This window comes from Pleurodeles waltl, chromosome 10 (assembly GCF_031143425.1).
Source record: "Pleurodeles waltl isolate 20211129_DDA chromosome 10, aPleWal1.hap1.20221129, whole genome shotgun sequence".
NCBI lineage: Eukaryota > Metazoa > Chordata > Amphibia > Caudata > Salamandridae > Pleurodeles > Pleurodeles waltl.
The window spans coordinates 452,991,778-453,008,866 of record NC_090449.1 but is presented as its reverse complement, the minus strand read 5'-3'; the positions used below and the strand labels follow the sequence as shown (position 1 = coordinate 453,008,866).

Here is a 17,089-nt window from a genome sequence, read left to right as displayed (position 1 = left end):
AGCCATAAATAATACGTGATTGAATACCAGATAGGGCAGTGTGTCACTTTCCAAAGGAATGAAAGATACCCTCATTTGGGATTGGAGCCGTCTGCATTTGTTGCTGAGACCTAAGTACTTTAAAGGCTTCGAACACTGACAAGTTAAAAAAATATTCTAAAAGTTTGAGGACATCAGAAATTGCCATAGCGTTATTGGTAGAAAGTTACCCATTGTTTAAAATAGCACTTCTTTTGATTAGGTGTAGGTATTTATTTTAAAAACTTCAAAAATAATTGTAGAAATGTTTATTAAACAGCACTGTTTTAAACATTAGGAAACAAAAATCTCTGAAATTTTCCACCGTACATTATGATGAGCACCATAATCTAAAGCTCAATTACAATGTAAATCTGCATACAAATTGGGCTTGTAAGGTGGAAGTGGTGACCATAAACCTAACTAGACAGTCAGAATTTTTAAATTATTGGATCTAACAATGGCACTCTTTACAGCATGCATAATAATTATGTATAACAATTTTCATAATTCGCTACCTGTACTGTTTGCCCATCACTGGGGGCAGGTCTGGGAGACTTTCCAACAATTGGATCTGTGTCAGGCTCCGTGATAGCCAGAATGCTTTTCCTCACCAAAACTACACATGTGAGAAGCCCAGACCTAGGCAATGTCAGTAAATGAATTGCATTCTAGATTAAGCCAGGTGTTGTGGTAGCCTGTATCTTTAGCCTGCCAAAAGCTGCATTTCCCAGAATCTCCTACAATGTCTTCACTCTTGCAGACAAAGGATAGGTGGATGAGTCAGCATACTTATGCAGTGGTGATTCGTGGGGCGCAGAAGGGGTGGGGCAGCACACGGGAGGGGCTGGGGGGAATAAAAAATAAATTAATTAAGAAACATAAAACACTTATGTCCTCGCTGTTGTGCAGCTCCACTCTGCTCCTCTGTCTTCGTGCTGCAGGCACAGGCTCCAACCTGCCCTGTGCCAATCCTGACGCTGTTCAAAGCAGCATCAGGTTTGACTGGGAGCGCCCAGCCAGGGAGCTCCAGGCAGACTGGGAGCCTGTGCAGGCTCTCTTCAGCCCAGCAACTGTGTTGCTGGGCTGGAGAGAGCCTACTGCATGTGTGTTTGGCCGGCCCGAGACAGCCGGCCAAACATACACATGCAGTGAGGGGGAGTGCTGTGCATAAGCAACCCTCAAGCTTGCATAGAGGCAGTTAATACTGTTTCATTAGAACCCTCTAAGGTGATTTTGTTTGTCCCAGCAGCATTTTATGCCAAACCATCCAAACAAAAATCTGGTTGCCCTTGCTCATTGACATCTTGAACAGTTTTATCCCTGCTCCCAAAAGCACCATTTTGAACACCATCTAATGAGCAAGGGCAACCAAGGGGAAGTCTGTAGTACAGGATCACATGCACTTTCTGCACATTTAATACTGCAAAAGTAATGCTTTCATCTGAGACTTCTGAAGGATACTACCATTCAGTGGATCAGATTATCATTTTGAACGGTTTTATCCCTGCTCCCAACAGCAACCATTTTGAACACCGTCTAAACAGCAAGGGCAACCGGATTTTTGTTTGGATGTTTTGGTATGTAATGCTGCTGGGACAAAACAAATTACCTTAGAGGGTGCTACTGAAATAGTATTAACTGTCTTGCTGGGCTGGAGAGAGCCTACTGCATGTATGTTTGGCCGGCCCGAGACAGCCGGCCAAACATACACATGCAGTGAGGGGGAGTGCTGTGCATAAGCAACCCTCAAGCTTGCATAGAGGCAGTTAATACTGTTTCATTAGAACCCTCTAAGGTGATTTGGTTTGTCCCAGCAGCATTTTATGCCAAACCATCCAAACAAAAATCTGGTTGCCCTTGCTTATTGACATCTTGAACAGTTTTATCCCTGCTCCCAAAAGCACCATTTTGAACACCATCTAATGAGCAAGGGCAACCAAGGGGAAGTCTGTAGTACAGGATCACATGCACTTTCTGCACATTTAATACTGCAAAAGTAATGCTTTCATCTGAGACTTTTGAAGGATACTACCATTCAGTGGATCAGATTATCATTTTGAACGGTTTTATCCCTGCTCCCAACAGCAACCATTTTGAACACCGTCTAAACAGCAAGGGCAACCGGATTTTTGTTTGGATGTTTTGGTATGTAATGCTGCTGGGACAAAACAAATTACCTTAGAGGGTGCTACTGAAATAGTATTAACTGTCTCTATGCATGCTTGAGGGTTGCTTACGCAGTGTGTGCTGCATGGTATCTTCGAAGCGTTACCAGCAGCCAATAATCAACTGGCTCCCACTTGCTCCAAGTAACTTGTGACAAACTCACCTTCGGAAACCAACAATTTGATTGGCAACAGTAAATCAAATGAAAATTTCCCATGAGTTCAATCGATGGGGCAAACGTGAACAATGAGGAACAAACCGGCGGGGTGAGGATGTGCACATTCCTCTTAACCCTCAAGAACAGAATGTTATTTCTTTTGGAAATGTTAATTTTGCACAACTGCAGGCTGAAACTCTGGAAGCACTGAATCAGTAATAAAAAGGCAGTGAGGAGGAAAAAGAGAAAAGGGGAATGCTCGGCCATCTAGAAAACAAGCTCTTTAATAGAATAAAATGATGTTCACAGTTACACTTAAGGCTAGGTAATTATCAAAGTAGGTGTCAAGATACCACATAATTATTTCTAGTGTCCCAAGTAGAGATGTAACTATTGCTCAGAGTCTTGAAAGGTGCACTCAATAGCACTGAATTGTACATGTCAAACAAAAGCTCTAGATGCTTGCGTCAGCAGTGACGTCCTTGATATTATTTCAAATACTATGGATGTATACAAAGACTATAGGCAAATATCTTCAAACATTTTGAACACCACCCTGAGAAAAATGTTTTGAAGTCAGACCCCCTAAAAAACTATGTGGCAAGGATTTGGAGGGGGAGCAGGATGATTGTAGGGAGCGGGGATCATGAGATCATTTAGGGTTGCTTTTCTGTACCATGTACTCCACACTACACAAGCCGGTCTCTTTCCGGAAAAAAAATGAGCTACTGCATGCTGCACCCTTTTTTGCACCAACAGCGCCACCTGCCCTAATGCTAACGAGGAAAATGATCCCCATGCCCACTTGTTATTGTAATACATTCATAACTGCAATGCTGTGGTGCCCTGGGCAAAGGTGCACTGCACCTGTTTTACTAGTGATAGCTACTGCCTTGCTGTCACCTCTGACCTTTGTTACAGCATGGGCTCCCATCTCACACCCTCATTCACCCTCCTAGCTCTCATCATCCCTCACCCTCTCATCTTTCTAATGCCCAAATCAAGGTGTCTCATTTGCTTCATTCTTCCCCTTCTTTAGGTCATTGATCTAAGGCTCAAAGAAACACTGGCACAGCAAGTATGTCCTGGGCCTCTAATGCGGCTGGAGCACCAATGACACAGCTCTGCAAAGTAGGCTGTCTACTCTGCACACTCAACAGGACCATTACTTAAAGGCCAGATGCCCAAAGCAGGCGTTCTGTCTCTTTGTATAAAAAAATAATAAAAACATGTTTACCAACCAGCCCCCCTCCATCCCACCACTGGTTGCTTGGGCCCTGTTCCATGTGCATCAATGGTGACCTGGTCCCTAACTCTAGCAACGAAAATGCACCCGGTGTCCTATGTCATAGTAAGACTGCCATAACTCAGGTGCAGTGCCCACCCAAGGAGGGAGGGGCTCTTGTGCTGTGAAGCAGAGAATAGAGAACTAAAGAAACATGCCTTCTCACCAACGTACCTGCTACCTGAAAGAAATGTAAATGTTTACAATGGTTAATCGCCTAATTTAGAGGCTGCTTTGGAGCCAGTGTAGGCTTTAATTAATGGAGTCACTGGGATTCATACAGTATTTTGTAGCAGCCTGTTTTATACAGTGCAATACAGTTTTAAAATAATGACATTCACAGTGGTTTCTGTCACACACTGGGACCATGTAGCACTAGAAACAAGACACTATTCCTCACTGCACCAATCAGGATTTAACTCTGCAACTCTATGGTCACACATGAAGACATCTACAGTGATCACTTTAACTAACTGAGGTTTCTTAATATAAAATAGTATATTGTGTGTACATGTTTCTATATGCAGTTACCCAAAGGTGAAAAAACCCAATAAAATGCCAACTTTGTTCTTTTTAACCATGTCCTTGGCACTGCTTCCCACTGACTGACCCAGCCCCCGGCCACTCGGTAATACGAACCTCACAATTTTTTAACTGGTTTTATTTAACTGCTGCATGCAAATGAAGACAGCCTAGAAAGGCACCTTTCGGGCTTCCAGGCTATCTTCATTTACAATTAATTGCAGAGCCACTTGCACCCCCCTGGGAACACATCCATGGTCCCCCAGAGGGGAGCGCACCACAGTTTGATGACATCTGGATTAAAGCCTGATGTAATTACACATACTAACAATTCTCATACACATGAATTGTGCTTTAAAGGCTGATGCCTCACTTACATGCAAATGTTCTTGCAATGTGTGCCTATGAAATGGATATATCTCCATTGTTAACAAGCATGGAAAAGAACAATTGTTAGTGGTTTCAGTGATATTAGTGATGATATCATTTGTGGTGGGTCCAAACTGCAGTGGCATGATGGTAAAAAAAAAAACAATGGTTTGTAATGCTAGCTCAAGTGAATGCCAGTGGTTAGACTGATTGCAAGCATTGCTCCCATCACCTTATGAGTCTTTGATATACCACCCCAAGTGGCCAGGGTATGCCTAGAAGTGGGTCTCTTGCTCACTGTGCCACTGAAACCATGCTACAACCAGCTGAACAGTTCCCATCAGAACAAAACCAGCCCTAGGTTGCTTGTGTTCTGGTGCCAGTTTGAGGCTGGGCTGTTCCTATTACAGCAGAGTCAAGACTGATTTATACATGGCTGTGTCCAAACTGAGGAAGCATGGTGAGCAAAAGAAAAGGTTGAAATGGGCTGTATGACAATACAACATATGCTTTTACCACGTATGCCTTTCCAGGCAGCCTTAACCACTCATGCCATCACTACACAGATACCTTTACCACCACACATGCCTTTACTATGCATGGTACATAAAATAATAATAAAGAAAGCAAAACCCTATATAGTAATATATATCTATATATAGTAATATTACCTCCTGGCGGTTGCCAGTATGTAGTTATAGTTAGGACCATTTTTCCACAGACAGAGCGTTTTTTGTTTTGCCAATAACTTTGGTACCGTTTGACGAAACTTCACGAAGGTTTCAAAACAATTACTTTGATCAGTTCAGCTGCAGTCTTGCAAGTTTTGGAGTGATCCATCAAGCAGGGGCCAAGAAAAAAGGCAGGTCCCAAAACACTTTTTCCCAATTCTGCATCAATTGTTTTTTTCAAATTTTAACACAACTACAGCCCACACCGCTGAACAGAATTACACTAAATTTGGCAGAGAGCTAGCTCTTGGTCCAGAAAGCACACTTTTTTAGATTTGGTGTAAATCCCTTCAGTAGCTTTGGAGATATTAGAGTTTAAAAAATATAGATATCTAGGGATGGTGATCCTCCACGGATACAACTGCCCCCATGCTGATATCTGACTAGCTGCCAACAGTTCAACAAGGAACAAGCAAGTGTTGGCAGACATCTTGGGACTTGACTTCCGGTTTCAATACAGAGATTTTCCTGACATTTGGAATTTTAAAAAAGGCGTCCTTCAGCCCTTTTCTTTTCTTTTGCCCCTGGGTTGGCCAGGTGCTGGGGACACTGGGGGCTTTAAAAAGGAGGGAGGCACAGGGAGGCCCTCTCCGATGAGCTTGTATTAGCCCAAGGGACTGCCACCTCCATAGGGCGATCAGGGAAAAAAATGTGGGGGGCTGCAGGGGTCTGCGTGCTCCCCCTCTCACAGCCCCGGATCCTGCCACCTCCCTGGGGCAAACATTGAATTAAATGTAGGCCCCGCGTTCCCCCTGCACCACTGGGGGCTGCCACCTCCCCAGGGCTAATGTTGAATTATCCCCGGGGATAAAATGAAAGTATGAAGGAGGACCACTATCTTCCCGGGGATAATTCTAATGTTGGAGGGGGGCCACAAGGTCCCCCTCGAGGAGCAAATAAGAGCCCTATGGACAGCCATGCCCAGGGCTGCCTGCTATGGCCCGTGGTACCCACCCTCAGGACAAAGCTGTTTGCTCTATCTAGGGACATGGATCCTCCACGGATACAACTGTCCCGTGCTGATATCTGACTGGTTGCCAACCCTTCAACAAGGAAGTGTTGGTAGCCATCTTGGGACTCTGCTTCGGGCTTGGATCCGGAGATTTTCACGACATTTAAAAAAAAAAGAAAATGCTGTTCTTCCGCCCTTTTCTTTTCTTTTGCCCCACGGTTGGCCAGGTCCTGGGGACACTGGGGGCTTTAAAAAGTAGGAAGGCACATGGAGCCACTCCTCGATGAGCTTGTATTAGCTCTGGGGACCGCCACCTCCCTGAGACAGTCAGAGAAAAAAATACGGGGGGCTGCGCAGCTCCCCACGCAGCCCCAGAGACCGCCAACTTCCCGGGGCAAACACTGTATTAAATGCAGGTTGCTGCATGCCCCCTGAACCAGCGGGGACCACCCCCTCCTCAGTGATAATATTGAATTATATCTGGGTTGGCTGTGTGCCCCCTCCTCCTGCAGTCCCAGTGACCGTCACATCCCCATGGTTAAATTGAAAGAATGAAGGCGGACCACCAATAATTGCCCTGGGGACCGCAACCCCTAGGGCCGCCTCTTGCTATGCCCTAGGGTGCCCACCCTCCGGACAAAGCTGTTTGCTCTACTTGACAGGAGCTTTGACAGGTCCTGCAAAGTCAGAGCAAACACTACACTCACAGCAAGTGAGAGCTGTCAAACAGCTCTCTCTAGCTGCGAGGGGAGGTTTCCTCCGTTTCTCTGCCTGAAACAATCGCTCTCACAGAGCGGGAGCTGCATTGGCCTATGCCTCTCACTCCACTCATCATATTTTGTTGGTTCACTTTCCACAAATTTCTCAGGAGGCAGTACTCTTAAAAAATATAAACTTCCTAGGATTTTTGCTCCCTAATAACTTTCCACTCATTTGAAAAATCTCCACAAAACTTTCTAGACCTATAGCATTTTCTACATTTTGTGATGATGGAAATGTGTGTGGTAAATCGTTAAGAGGGATGCAAAGATAAAAAGGGGGTCTCAAATCAGATTTTTCCCCCAATGTGTTTTCCATGGACTTTTGTATTCGAAGTAGCACAGAAATGGCTCAATGGATTTTGATTAAATTTGCCATGAATATACATTATAGTGTCTAGATGATCCTTTTTGCTATTGCAAGTCATGTTAAGAAGTTATAAGGGCAAAAACCATATTGATATATGTTGTCACTGTAGTACCACGTGCATGGTGATCACAAGTCATTTTGGCATTTGCTAATAACTGGCTTCACAAACGGCCATGTTGCTTTTAGGTACAGTTTGCCTGAGTTCTCCATTTCACCCTTAGATGAACATAAGTATTAGGTTTGATATTCTTCCCCTACCTATCACCACTTTATGAAAGTGGTAATAGGTATGTTTTTTTTTTATAAGCGTCTATATATTAAAAAAAAAGGTACAGAGTACAACGGCACTGCCTCAGGTGCACTGCGGTACCAAAAAATACATTTTTAAAAAATGTTAAAATATTACAAATACACTGTTCTACCCTATACTTTACAAATATAGTGTACTAAAGTGTATTTTCTATTTTTAACATATTTAAATCTTCAGTAAAAAGTCTACAGAGTGCTGAAGTATTACCTACAAATTACAGCAGTACTTTTAAAAAACAAATGTGCAGTTCTTCCTAAATTACTATAAAAATATAAAGAAAATTATAAATACATTGCTTTACCTATTAACACTTTATTAAAGTGGTAATAGATTGGCAACAACAATAAAACCTACTATTTACCTACATCTAACACCCTAACCTAGAACGTAACAAAACGAAGAAGGCAGTCAAAATGTGCTGAAAATGACATGGTTGCTTTTTCGCCTTTGGTGAACACAGCCATTAGCCACTCACATACTGCCTTATCATGCGCATTTACTGCAGTATACCGCGAATTTACTGCAGTATACCTTGGCACAAAATATAACTTGGGAACTGATTTATAGTTTGGAGGAGGGCGTTACTCCGCCACAAACGTGACAGATATCCTGTCCACCATATTACAATTCCATTATAGCCTATGGAACTTGTAATACAACAGACAGGATATCCGTCGCGTTTGTGATGGAGTAGCCCCTCTGCCAACCTCTAAATCAGGCCCTAAGTATTTTAAAAAGTATAACTTTAAATCTACATACACTAGCACGCATATTCCCAAAAAATACCATTTACAACAAATAATATATTTTCCTGCCACATTCCAACTATATAGGTTAACACACTTTCACTTTATTTCTGTTTCAAATACCAAACTCCACTGTACACCAGTACACTATATGCCACTCCACGCTATTACACTCTACACCACTCCACTATATGCAACTCCACTCTACCCCACGCCATCCTAAGGGACTCGACTCTACATCACTACACGGTAGGCTATTACACTCTACGACACTCCATTTTATGACACTACAGTATATGCCAATACACTGCATGCCTTTCCACTCTATGCTATTCCACTGTAAGCAACTCACCACAACACTACAGTATATGCTATAACACTCTATGCAACTCCACTGTACACCACTTCAGTGTGCATAACACTGCAAGCTATTCCTCTGTATACCACTGCACTTTAGGCCACTCTGCAACAACCCACACTATTACACTGTACTCCATTCTACGCCACTCAACTGTACAGCAATCTATTCTACAGTACTACACTCCACGCTATGCCACTATATGCCACTCTACATCACTTTACTGTATGCCAGTAATAGTCAACATTATTTCACTGTACATCACTCTACTGTATGCTACTCTGCTGTATTACACTCCACTATACGCTGCTACACCCTACGGTATTCCACTGTACGCCTCCCCACAGTATGCTATTACACTGCACACCACTACGCTGTACCCCACTCCACTCTACAACACTCCACTCTACATCACTCCAAACTACACTATTCCACTTTATCTCACTCCACTCTGTGCCACTCGACGATGCTATTCCACTCTATGCAACTCCACTGTACCCCACTCCAGTGAACGCTATTCCACTATATGCTCCGAAGGTGTAAATTCCACTCTACACCACTTCACTCTATGCTACTCACTGTATACCACTACACTGTAATTCATTCGACTGTACGCCAATCTGCTCTATGCTACTTCACTGTACGCCACTCCACTCTACACCAACCAACTCCACCCAAATCCAGTATATACTACTCCCGTGCACACCACTTCACGTCACTGCTCTCTACACCATTCCACTGTACCCCACTATGCAGTACCTAATTCCACACCACAACACTCCACTCCACTGTAAGCCACTTTACCTTATGCTAGTCCGCTATATGCTATTCCACTCTAACACACCCCAGTGTGTCACTACTCTGTACACCACTCCACTGTATGTTATTCTACTGTATGCTGCTCAAATGTACAACACTCCAGTGTATGGCACTCCACTGTATGCTACTACACTATAAGCTAACACATTCTACACAATTCCACTGTACTCAACTTCACTCTATGCCACTTCACGCCACTATAATATAATCTATTTCATTATACACCACTCCAATGAATGCCATTCCACTCCGTCATTACAGTGTATGCCACTGTACTGTACTCTATTCCACGTTATGATAATCCACGATATATGCTATTACACTGTACATCACTCCATTCTATGCTACTCCACTCTATGCCACTCCACTCTATACAAATCCACTCTACTGTACTACACTCTACCCTGTTCCACTGTATGACACTCCATTCTACACCACTCTACTGTATGCTATTCAAAAATATGCTACTCGACTCTATGTCACTACATTGCACAGCAGTAATACTCAATGTTATTCTACTTAACACCACTCCACTGTATGCTGTTCTGCTGCAAGCCACACCACTGTATGTCATTCCATTCTAAGCCACTGCACTCTATGCTTTTCCACTGTATTCCACTCCACTCTAGAACACTCCACTTTATGCCACTACATAGTACGCTATTAAACAGTATGCTACTACAGTCTACCCCACTAAACCCTACCAAGTTCCACTCTGGAACACTCCAGTGTATGGTATCCCAGTGTACAACACTTCACTTTACGCAATACACTGTACATCACTCTAGTCTATGTTACTGAACTCTTCATCACTACACTGTACCTCAGTCCACCCTACAACTCTTTACTGTATGCTACTCTACTGCACCCCCCTCCACTGCACTCCATTCCATTCTATGCCACTAGTCCACTGTGTGCCACTCCACTCTACGCCACCAGATTGACCTCACTGCACTCTATAACAGTCAATTGTAGAGCACTCCACTGTACACCACACCACTGTGTGCAACTCCACTCTACGCCACACCACTCTACGCTATTCTACTGTACGCCAATCCACTCTTAACACATTCCGCTGTATGCCACTGCACTGCACACCACCACACTGTATTCCACTGTATGAAACCCCACTGTATAGCACTCCACTCTATGCCAATCCACTATACGTCACTGTAATATACAGTAATCTACTGTATGCCACTCCACGCTACTCTACTTCACTCCATTCTACGTCACTCCACTCTACACAATTCCAGTCTGACCCATTGCACTCTACACTAGTCCCCTCTACGATACTCCACTGTTTGCTATTCCACTGTATGCAACTCCGCCCTCGCCAGTCCAGTCTACGCTATTCTACTTCACACGACTTCATTTCACGCTAGTCCAATCTAGGTCAATACACTCTATAACATGTTACTGTGTGACACTCTGTTATACACTATTCCACTGTGCACCACTCCAATCTATACTATTCTACTGTATGCCACTACACTGTACCTCACTCAACAATATGCTGCTCCACTTGGGGCCAATGCACTCCACTTTTCTCCAGTGTACGCTATTACACTCTACGTTACTCCACTCTTCCCCGCTCTACTGTACGCTATTCTACTGATCACCACATTACTCTGAGCCACTCCACTCTACAACACTCCTCTCTACACTATACCACTCTAATCACTTCACTATAACCCACTCCACTGTATTGCACTGCACAACACTCCACTCTACACCACTCCACTGTAAGCTATTCCACTGTGCACTATTCTGTACGCCACTCCACTGTAATGGATTCTACTGCAATCCACTCTATTTGCGCCAACTCCATGCACTTCTTAAACCCTTTTATATCAGTTATATGTAAAATTGTATTATTTACAATAATAGTAATGACATCGCAAATCATATCTTTTGTGAGATCACAGTGAATGGTAGAGTGGTTATGGTGAATGCAGTTTGGCTAACGACTTAAATACACCGTGTATAGAGATGCACAGATTATAATAGTTTGAAGGTGTAGCATAAATTATAAATTAAAGGTATATGTTTAAAAATGTAAACTTGTGCGCACTGTAAATATTTAAAGGAGGTTCATAAACTATACATTTTGAGGTATAATTATAACTGAAGAATTCTAATGTATGTGTATTTTAGGGCTGGTTTGTAGAGAAAGAACAAATTAAGTTTTCCTAACTATAAAAAAGGCTTAACCTTTCTTTGGTTTTTTTCACCGAATATATATATATATAAATAAATATATATACACGCACACATTTATTCACTGAAAAAACAAAGTTTAAAGTGACGTTATAGTTAGGTATGGTAATAATATCTTAGTCTGCATTGAAAAAACCTTAGGCACTCTATCACTGGAACCAGGCTATACCTGGTTGATGAGCCCTAAGTAGGGCAAAACCAGTCCTGGGTTAATTGTGTTCCCTTTCAGAGAGGATTTGTCTTGGAAGTTCGGGCTAGACTTTTCCCATTGAAGCAGCGTCAAGACTAATTTGCATCTGGTCCAAAATGAGATGGTAGGGTTGGCAAAAGAATGATTGGCTGGAATTCTACCCCAAGTGACTGCTAGTGGTTAGACGTATTGTAAGCATTCCACCCATCACATTTTGTGTGTCTGATGTACCGCCCTAAGTGGCAAAGTTATGCCCAGACATGGGTCCTGTGCTCACTCTGCCACACGAGCAAAGCTACAATTGGCTGAACTGCCCAAACTCAGGGCGCAACTGGCCTTGGGTTGATTGTGTCCCATTTCAGGAAGGACCTGGCCTGGAAGTCTGAGCTCTGCTGTCCCTATTGGAGCAGAATCAAGACTGATTTGCATATGGTTGGGTCCAAATTGAGGTTAGAATTCTACCCCATGCGATTGCTAGTGGTTAAACTTATTGCAAGTATTCTTCCCATCACCTTTTGTTTGAACTATTTATATACATAATAAGGGAAACTCCTACAATGACAGCCAAATCAAACTCTCCCGCATTTATTACAGTTGGAAGGCTGCAGGAACACAAAGAAACAGGGCCGCAAATTTTTGGGGGATTTGCAATTTCTATAATTTAACAAGCAGGACTGTTAATAATTCAACAAAGAGTCTGAACGTGCCTTAACATCTTGCCCAGAGCACTTCCTTGGACCATTACCAGCACAGGGGTTGGCCAAGGCTGTGTCCTACACTTAGACCTACATCATATCCATGTCCACAGAGCCAACTGGAATTGGCCTTTGGACACATGCTTCGGCATGCCCAGTGAGATCTGGGCAAGAACTTTTGCCCAGCCCCTTGCTCCTTTTATTGATTTTATTTTTTTACATTCTCAATTAACACCTTTAGGCCCTCATTACAACCTTGGCGGTCGGACGAGGCCAACCACCAAGGTTGTACCGCTAGACGGAAACCCGCTGGCCGCATTTGGACATCCCCGCGGGCCCAGCGGGGATGTCGGCTGTAACATTGCAGCCGGCTCCTAATGGAGCCTGCAGCAATGTGGCGGTTCGGCGGTGCCGCAGCACCCGTCGCGCTCTTCACTGTCTGCCAGACAGACAGTGAAAATCGTGACGGGGCTCTGCCCGTGGGCCCCCCCACTGCCCATTCTAAGTGTATGGGCAGTGCAGGGGCCCCGCGGCTCCCCTTCCCGCCAGCCTTACCATGGTGGTCTCTTCCCGCCATGGACAGCTGGCGGGAAGGGGAGTCATAATCCCCAGGGCAGCTCTACCCTAGCGGATTATAACCGCCGGGACAACAATGGCGAAAACCGCCGGTCCCAGAGGTGTGATCACGGTGCTACCGCGGTGGTCAGAATATGGCGAATTGTACCGCCAGCCTGTTGGTGGTACGATTGCCACTTCAATCCTGGCAGTCTTTGACCGCCAGGGTTGTAATGAGGGCCTTAGTGTTTAGGTAAGTATAAATAATAGTATTTGTTTTAGACTTTAGTAGTGGTTTATGAACCAGGCCCGCCAATTTACAAATGGAATGGAGTGTCATGAACCAGTTCTCAAACCTCCAATCATATGTGAGCATCTTTTAACAGAAATATAGTTAGCGCACAAGTGGAGGATGGATATCAGTGGATAGCGCCTCCCTAGTATTTATAGAAATTTGTGTGATCCCCTCCAGCCGAAGAAGATGGTGTTCCATTTATTGTGAGTCAAGTGTTTGCCACATGTAAATTTATACACTTTTAATATCGCCTCTCATGGTATTTTTTAAAGGCAATTGTAACACTCACTTAAACTCTGGGAAAGACCAAGTAGTTGTTAAGTGTTAGAAGAAGAACCCCCCACCATTATTGTTAATCACTGTATTTGGACCTCAAAGAGAATACTGCAGACAGATTGAAGGATATACATTTTGTAACCTAATGCTTATTTCATTGATCACTGAAGAATAAAAGCTTGAGATGACTGATCGTAGCAGTGAATGCTTATGCCCACTAAGCTTCAGTAAAACATATCTGCATGATTCCAATGCTATAAGAGCTATTAAGTAGTACGATACACGAGCTATATAAATACTAAGTATAATGCGTCCTATCTAAAAAAAATAAAAAAACACACTACTAGACTGTAATAGACTGCAAAATAGAACACTTCTCATTAACATAACGGGCATTAGAGCTATATAATTTCCCACAATATCAGCTGACAGCACCAATGCACACCGTGTATGCAAACTAGAAACTCGCTTATCTTTTTTGGACTAGTGCCCCACTTTATGCACTCCCCAGAACACTTCTAGTTTCCACCAGGCCCCACAAATATTCCCAGTACCGCATGACGCGTTCTGTTCAGATGCTTGCACCTGTGTACTGAAGTAAACAGTCTATACTACTATCTGCAGTTATGCCAATATAAATAAAAGCAATACAATACTTAAAAAAGAACAAGCGACTAAAACAAGAAAGAAAGACCAAGATTTTAAAGTGAGTTATTAAAATGCTTTTACAACTGTTGGCAGGACCTCATTACAGAATCTCATGCTCGGTTAATCACCGCCACAGTTACTTTGCTGAATTTTCCAACTTACTGGCACCATAAACTTAAAACTATTAGCACAACCAGAGGCCAGGCACCTCTAGGAGTATCTGTCACGCTTTATATAACCATTTCATTAATTATTTCCTTGCAAACCTACGAATAAATAACATTAAGTGTGCAAAAGTAGTTTGTTTTGAACATCGTTTTCAAATAATTTTACCTCAAGTAATTTAAACAAGCACATAAAAAGCCCTGGCGAAGTAAACAAGTCTGGCTTTGTCAGGCCTGTGATTTTTGTTTAATGTACTTCTGTTTTTGCTAACATATGCACCCGACTTTAAATATCTAAAAGTAATAAAAAGGAAAAATGCCACCGTTTAAAGGTGACATGCATATGTGTCTTACAAGAGAAAGTAAAAAATGACATCAACAAAATAAACAAGAGATTAAGGAAGAGATTGGCCTATCAGCCTTGACGCTGAAGTGGTCTATTTTCCAGGTGGAAGTACATTTGCGCAAGAGCAAAATGCCATCACTCACAGTGAAGCTAGCCAAGGGCTGTAGAGAGCCAATACATTACCCGCTAAAAACTTGGATGGCTTAAGCAAAATGTGAATGGCACTGAAAAATACCAATGGATGAAATTCCTTCTTGAATATACATATTTATTATGATTTTATTGGGAAACATGAGAGTAGTGAAACAACTAAAGTGGACACTTGGTGAGTCATAGATTCTTCTCCAGCTCGGTATAAGCAACACACCGTCTGGACATATGATTAGTGTCCAACAAACTTCTTGTTTAGTTAATGCAAACAAATCCTTAACATTCTTCCATGTGGCCCAGTGCTCACAGTCTGTACTACGTATTTTTGTGATTCAGGATACATTTATATGGGTACAAGAGCTTTTCTTGCATGTCTCACAGAACCACACTGCTCAGTAAGATCTAGAGCCCACCACAGAAGCCACCAGTGTTTTCTGGGATGTTGTGGGTCGGGTTTGGAAGGCACTAATATGCTATTTGATGGCCACCTCCTTTGATGTATGGACTAACACTATAGTGATCATCTCCTTTAAAGTAATTAAGAACAATGTTTACAGTCTCTAGCACTGGACCTTTGCGTGATATCATAATGCCTTCTGTCTTGTTTTGCTTCCAGTGAATTAATACATCTAAAATCAGTGATTTATAGATGAAAAGTTCTAGACTGGAGAATTTCTCCATAATGACCTGGAGTGACATGGTCACCTAGGTAACATTTAGCTATGGAATCCTAGAGAAGTAAGGCAATATCCTGAGCTCTCATTCTTATTTCTCAAATCCCTTGATGCCCCAGTCATAGAAGCACATCAGCACATACCTGAATCATTGTGGGTGTGTGACCTGCTCCAAAGTTGCTTCCGTACAGGCTCCTAATGGGGAACTTGCAGGAAGGACAGCCAGAAGAGAGAATGCCAGAGAGAAGTGTCTGGTTGAAGGGGACTAACGCTGAAACCAGTAGTCTGTGCCTCACGGGTATCAGGAAAATGTAATCCTGCGTGGGCAGTGACTAGAGGGTCACCTCTAGGACACGCTCATAAAAGCTCCTTGGGCCCTGTACCAGGATCTTGGCCACTCCAAATATTGACAGCCGCGCGTTCTAAGCATGGCACAGATGGAATGAGATAAGGATTGAGATAGAAACTCAAGGAGAAACAGAGTGGAAACTAACCTGTCTAACCTTCAACCACTGAAAAGCAGCAATAAGCTGTTGTGAGAGAGGCACGTGTACAATATGTTTCTGAATTAAAGCGGAGAGCATAACCCTGCATTCCCACTTCTGTCCAAAGCTTAGAGGAGTCCGTCTCACTGCTGAGAATAGCACCATTTCTATTTGACAAATTAGCATTGCTTGCCCCAACGTAAAAAAACGAGGCAAATATGTAACCCTTTTACAAAGTTCACCGTAGTGTGTCTCCATCGTAAAAAGCAAGTTTTCGATGTCAAGTGCACGTTCAAACAATAAAAACGTGTACAGGTCATTTAGGATCAAATTTTAGTTGGTGTGTAGTTAAGAACTGCCCATAATAAGGGGATGGTGGAGCAGTAAAGTGACTCGGCTTTACTTGCTGCAAAATGCAGAACAAGCGTTCTTAATATGTTTAGAAAGGCATGCCACTTTTCATTTTATGCAAATGTTTTCATATATATTGGTATTAGGATTTTTGTTTGTTTTTTAGATGCATAAATAACCTTTATGTAGGAAAAGGGAAACACAACAGGGTTCAACATTTTGGCTACCCAGAGCACAAAGCTTATGTTGCTTGTAACACTGCGAGTAGTCTGATCCTATACGAGTATATTGATTGAGGAACATATAATGGGCACATTGTGAGTCCAGCCACAGCTAGATGTTTTTTTTTTTTTTGTTTTTTTTTTGCGTTTGAATTGTTTTTTTAAGAATATAGGGTGATACATAGAGTATAGAAATAAGCTTTCAACTTTCAAAACATTTTCTTTTTACAACGGGTGATTCCATAATAGGTATAT

General features: G+C 42.7%; 1 protein-coding gene across 6 annotated transcripts in view; it reads right to left on the bottom strand.

Moving 5' to 3' along the window:
* Positions 1 to 17,089, bottom strand: part of SLC4A2 (solute carrier family 4 member 2) — a 2,186,615-nt gene that overhangs the window by 1,188,465 nt on the left and 981,061 nt on the right. The gene's annotated exons all lie outside the window — the stretch shown is intronic.